The sequence below is a fragment of the Xenopus tropicalis genome, chromosome 3, assembly GCF_000004195.4.
Source record: "Xenopus tropicalis strain Nigerian chromosome 3, UCB_Xtro_10.0, whole genome shotgun sequence".
Taxonomy (NCBI): domain Eukaryota; kingdom Metazoa; phylum Chordata; class Amphibia; order Anura; family Pipidae; genus Xenopus; species Xenopus tropicalis.
Window position 1 is genome coordinate 148,690,280 of NC_030679.2, and position 6,652 is coordinate 148,696,931.

The following is a 6,652-nucleotide window of genomic DNA, read 5'->3' on the forward strand; positions in this document are numbered from 1 at the left end:
AGCAATTACAGTGAGGCTACTACAGTAGAGAGGCTACCAGTCAATCAATCTACAGAGACACAAGGCACTTAAGAGTTACTATAGACTGGTATGTTTAATCCACTAATAGTTCTTGTCTTGACTTTTGTTTTAAAAGTGCAGACAATTAAGATGATGATCTAAATCAGTGGGTCTCAACCTTCCTAATGCCGCGACCCTTTCATACAGTTCCTCATGTTGTGGTGACCCCCAACCATAAAATTATTCCTAAGACCATCAGAAATATCTGTTTTCCAATGGTCTTAGGCGACCCCTGTGAATGGGTCGTTCGACCCCCCAAAGGGATCCCGACCCACAGGTTGAGAACCGCTGATCTAAATGAAGACTGTTGAGTTCATTACCTTTATGGGTGAAAGACGATAGGGTTGTGGCACACTCAAATAGTCACAAAACTGTCTGCATATCAACAGCTTTCATAAAAAGGTACTTGAACAGAAACAGGATCCTTGCAGTTCCAAGTTCTTTCATGGAGTGCCAATGGGTCCTACCAGCCTGCTCTGATGAATTATACACAAGTGTAGGCCTTGATGCTAGGGAAACCTGGTATTTCCACTAACCTGGACAAGGAGGTGACTCCAGGGTCCACTGGCAGCTTGCATCAATAGGCGCTACTGAAACCATCCCCACTGTATATGTGTTGGCCTCAACTTGAACAAGATTTACGAAAACATCCAAGGCAATTAGCGCTTATGTTGGCATATTGTGTGCAATTTCAAAAGATGTAATTTATCCAATGGCTGCAATGCACTGCATTTGTAAATGAGCTTTATATTTGATTAATGTCAACTCTATAAATGTTTAGAACCCAAGAGTTTTACGCAAATCACAGCAACCAACTTATTACCATGATCAGAACTAGATGCAGCTCTGGCATTTTTGCCATACTCAGATGATTAAAACACAACAGTTCCAGTTTTTGACTTCATTGAAGATAGTCCGTGTCCATTACATTATATTAAGTTCTTGAGATGATCTTGAGACTACCAATTCCAATTTTATCAGCAATGTATCATCGAATATATCGTAATATAATAGTATAAACATTATATAATATATGTATGTGAATATAAATAATTAAACCTACAAGCAAAATAAACTTTAGATTAGTGGGTGCTATATTTTTTTTTTAATGGAAAATATTGGGTTTTACTTTGGATATGGAGCCTTCAAAAGAAATTTAGCTGTGGCCGTTCTAATCTCCTTGTTTTTGAGACTATATACGATGGGATTAAACAATGGTGTAACCACAGTGTTGAACAGTGATAAGATTTTGTTCAAAGTCAGTGAGTATCCCTTGGATGGAGCCATATAAACACTAATGAGGGTTCCATAATATACCGACACCACCGCCAGGTGGGAACTGCAGGTGGAGAAGGTCTTCTGCCTTCCCTTGGTAGTGGAGATCTTGAGAATGGAAATGGAGATGGCTATGTATGTTGCAATGACAAACAACATCTGAGAAATGCCTATGACAAATGCCAGTACGGATACATAAATCTGAAGGGCTGATGTGTCGGAGCAAGAGATTTTCAGCAGAGGAGCAAGATCACAGAAGAAGTGGTCAATGATGGAACCACAGAACTGTACCTCAGACACAAGGACATTTGTTACTATAGCCAGCAGAAATCCAACTAGCCATGGCCAAAGAGCCAGATACCGAGGAAGATGGTGGCTCATAATAGACGAGTAGAGCAATGGGTTACAGATAGCCAAGTATCGGTCATAGGACATTACTGTAAGAAGGCAGCACTCGATAATAGCCGAGGCACCGAAAAAGTACCATTGTGTGAGGCAGCAGTTGAGAGATATTGGACTCGTCCTGTCGAATATAACTCGTAGGGTGTTGGGGGTGATAGTCGTACTAATCAAAATGTCACAGAGGGAAAGATGACTTAGGAAGAAATACATGGGGGATTGAAGTTGGCGGCAGGTGGTTACTAACGTGATGATCAGATTGTTCCCGGCTATTGTGGCAACATACACGAGGAGAACCAACACGAAGACCGGAATCCGAAAATGGTTAAGATCTTTGAATCCTTCAAATACAAAGTCTTGAATCAAACTGTCGTTCCTCCCTGGAACTTCCTGAGGTCATACCAGCAGAAGCGATTAGATAATATATAATGTTATTTACATACAAAACTGTCATTTGGTTCTGCGGATATGATATTATATACAGGTACGGGACCTGTTATCCAGAATGCTCAGGACCTGGGGTTTTCTGGATAAGGGGGTCTCTCCATAATTTGGATCTCCTACCTTAAGTCTACTAAGAAAATGATTTAAACAGTATTTAAACCCAATAGGGCTGTTCTGCCCCAATAAGGGGTAATTATATCTTAGTTGGGATCAAGTACAGGTACTGTTTTATTATTACAGAGAAAAGGGAATCATTTAACCATGAAATAAACCCAATAGGGCTGTTCTGCCCCAATAAGGGGTAATTATATCTTAGTTGGGATCAAGTACAGGTACTGTTTTATTATTACAGAGAAAAGGGAATCATTTAACCATGAAATAAACCCAATAGGGCTGTTCTGCCCCAATAAGGGGTAATTATATCTTAGTTGGGATCAAGTACAGGTACTGTTTTATTATTACAGAGAAAAGGGAATCATTTAACCATGAAATAAACCCAATAGGGCTGTTCTGCCCCAATAAGGGGTAATTATATCTTAGTTGGGATCAAGTACAGGTACCTGTACTATAAAATGCATCACTCTGTCATTTGGAGCTGTATTTCCCAAGACATTTTGTGCTTCTATTACAAAATTCCAGAACATTTATTGTTTATTTTAATAAATTAAGGTTTATTATATGACGGGACTGTTATAATTATTACAGTAATGTCAAATGTTTATTTTTTATTTTATTGAATTAAGTTTTATCAATGAATACTATATTTTTCATCTCTATGCATTTTAGACTATTGTAGCCCCAAATATTTTTCATTTGTTTCCTATGACAATCATCTAAATTATATATTTTTTATGGAGGGCGTAGTGACCCTTACAAGTTTCACAATTACAATTGTATTTATATGTATTTTTTAATCATTGAACCACAATTTAACTAAAATAATGCAAATAACGGGCAAACTTTTTTTTTTAAAAAAAATCGATCATTCAGAAAATTAAATTGTAATTTTTGAATATTGAGGGAATGATTCATCAAAGTTCGACTTTGAATCCCGAAATCCGGGTAAAATTCGGATTAGATACGATAATTTCTGAATTATTTGTATTTCGTAACTGTCACACTTTGATAAATCAGCCCCTAAGAATTGATAAACTGCTTATTTAATAAAGATTGTTATATATATATTTATGGTGCCTGGTTTGATTTTGTATTTGCTGTAAACCGTTAATGTATCGAGGATGCCTGATGATTCTAATGAAATCTAATCCGTTTAGTAAATATTTATCTGTAAAGCAGGCGTATTTACCATTTGATGAATTCAACCTGAATTAGGTTCCAGGAACGTCTCCCACAATGCACCGGGGAACGGAGAGGATTATGATATTAGAAGAGGTATCGGATCGTTTCTGTCCAGGTTCCATTTATAAAATGCAGTTGTTCGATGTCAATTTAACGTCATTTTATACATTGGGAAAATATCATCTGGGAATTTCAGGTTTCTTTGGAAATAATGACTAGGTTGCCAATTAAAATAAATGTTTTGGTCTCTAGAGAATAAATAAGCTCTCTATGCCATTTGAGGATTTGAGTTCCTACATATGCGGTGTCTTGGTTTAATCACCATAAAGGCATTAGTTACTAATAGTGATGGGTAAAATATTTCATCAAGCATGGATTCCTGGCCCAAGGAAAGCCTCCCATAGGGCTCAATGGCACTCTGCAGCTCCAACCCGGCCCAAGGAAAGTCTCCCATAGGGCTCAATGGCACTCTGCAGCTCCAACCCGGCCCAAGGAAAGTCTCCCATAGGGCTCAATGGCACTCTGCAGCTCCAACCCGGCCCAAGGAAAGTCTCCCATAGGGCTCAATGGCACTCTGCAGCTCCAACCCGGCCCAAGGAAAGTCTCCCATAGGGCTCAATGGCACTCTGCAGCTCCAACCTGGCCCAAGGAAAGCCTCCCATAGGGCTCAATGGCACTCTGCAGCTCCAACCCGGCCCAAGGAAAGTCTCCCATAGGGCTCAATGGCACTCTGCAGCTCCAACCCGGCCCAAGGAAAGTCTCCCATAGGGCTCAATGGCACTCTGCAGCTCCAACCCGGCCAAAGGAAAGTCTCCCATAGGGCTCAATGGCACTCTGCAGCTCCAACCCGGCCCAAGGAAAGTCTCCCATAGGGCTCAATGGCACTCTGCAGCTCCAACCCGGCCCAAGGAAAGTCTCCCATAGGGCTCAATGGCACTCTGCAGCTCCAACCCGGCCCAAGGAAAGCCTCCCATAGGGCTCAATGGCACTCTGCAGCTCCAACCCGGCCCAAGGAAAGTCTCCCATAGGGCTCAATGGCACTCTGCAGCTCCAACCCGCCCAAGGAAAGTCTCCCATCGGGCTCAATGGCACTCTGCAGCTCCAACCCTGCCCAAGGGAAGCCTCCCATAGGGCTCAATGGCACTCTGCAGCTCCAACCCGGCCCAAGGAAAGTCTCCCATAGGGCTCAATGGCACTCTGCAGCTCCAACCCGGCCCAAGGAGAGTCTCCCATAGGGCTCAATGGCACTCTGCAGCTCCAACCCGGCCCAAGGAAAGTCTCCCATAGGGCTCAATGGCACTCTGCAGCTCCAACCCGGCCCAAGGAAAGCCTCCCATAGGGCTCAATGGCACTCTGCAGCTCCAACCTGGCCCAAGGAAAGTCTCCCATAGGGCTCAATGGCACTCTGCAGCTCCAACCCGGCCCAAGGGAAGTCTCCCATAGGGCTCAATGGCACTCTGCAGCTCCCACCCGGGCCCAAGGAAAGTCTCCCATAGGGCTCAATGGCACTCTGCAGCTCCAACCCTGCCCAAGGGAAGCCTCCCATAGGGCTCAATGGCACTCTGCAGCTCCAACCCGGCCCAAGGAAAGTCTCCCATAGGGCTCAATGGCACTCTGCAGCTCCAACCCAGCCCAAGGAAAGTCTCCCATAGGGCTCAATGGCACTCTGCAGCTCCAACCCGGCCCAAGGAAAGTCTCCCATAGGGCTCAATGGCACTCTGCAGCTCCAACCCGGCCCAAGGAAAGCCTCCCATAGGGCTCAATGGCACTCTGCAGCTCCAACCCGACCCAAGGAAAGTCTCCCATAGGGCTCAATGGCACTCTGCAGCTCCAACCCGGCCCAAGGAAAGTCTCCCATAGGGCTCAATGGCACTCTGCAGCTCCAACCCGGCCCAAGGAAAGTCTCCCATAGGGCTCAATGGCACTCTGCAGCTCCAACCCGGCCCAAGGAGAGTCTCCCATAGGGCTCAATGGCACTCTGCAGCTCCAACCTGGCCCAAGTAAAGTCTCCCATAGGGCTCAATGGCACTCTGCAGCTCCAACCTGGCCCAAGGAAAGTCTCCCATAGGGCTCAATGGCACTCTGCAGCTCCAACCTGGCCCAAGGAAAGTCTCCCATAGGGCTCAATGGCACTCTGCAGCTCCAACCCGGCCCAAGGAGAGTCTCCCATAGGGCTCAATGGCACTCTGCAGCTCCAACCCGGCCCAAGGAAAGTCTCCCATAGGGCTCAATGGCACTCTGCAGCTCCAACCCGGCCCAAGGAGAGTCTCCCATAGGGCTCAATGGCACTCTGCAGCTCCAACCTGGCCCAAGGAAAGCCTCCCATAGGGCTCAATGGCACTCTGCAGCTCCAACCCGGCCCAAGGAAAGTCTCCCATAGGGCTCAATGGCACTCTGCAGCTCCAACCCGGCCCAAGGAAAGTCTCCCATAGGGCTCAATGGCACTCTGCAGCTCCAACCCGGCCCAAGGAAAGTCTCCCATAGGGCTCAATGGCACTCTGCAGCTCCAACCCGGCCCAAGGAAAGTCTCCCATAGGGCTCAATGGCACTCTGCAGCTCCAACCCGGCCCAAAGAAAGTCTCCCATAGGGCTCAATGGCACTCTGCAACTCCAACCCGGCCCAAAGAAAGTCTCCCATAGGGCTCAATGGCACTCTGCAACTCCAACCCGGCCCAAGGAAAGTCTCCCATAGGGCTCAATGGCACTCTGCAGCTCCAACCCGCCCAAGGAAAGTCTCCCATAGGGCTCAATGGCACTCTGCAGCTCCAACCCGGCCCAAGGAAAGTCTCCCATAGGGCTCAATGGCACTCTGCAGCTCCAACCCGGCCCAAGGAAAGTCTCCCATAGGGCTCAATGGCACTCTGCAGCTCCAACCCGGCCCAAGGAAAGTCTCCCATAGGGCTCAATGGCACTCTGCAGCTCCAACCCGGCCCAAGGAAAGTCTCCCATAGGGCTCAATGGCACTCTGCAGCTCCAACCCGGCCCAAGGAAAGTCTCCCATAGGGCTCAATGGCACTCTGCAGCTCCAACCCGGCCCAAGGAAAGTCTCCCATAGGGCTCAATGGCACTCTGCAGCTCCAACCCGGCCCAAGGAAAGTCTCCCATAGGGCTCAATGGCACTCTGCAGCTCCAACCTGGCCCAAGGAAAGTCACCATACCAAAGCTTGAATGAATC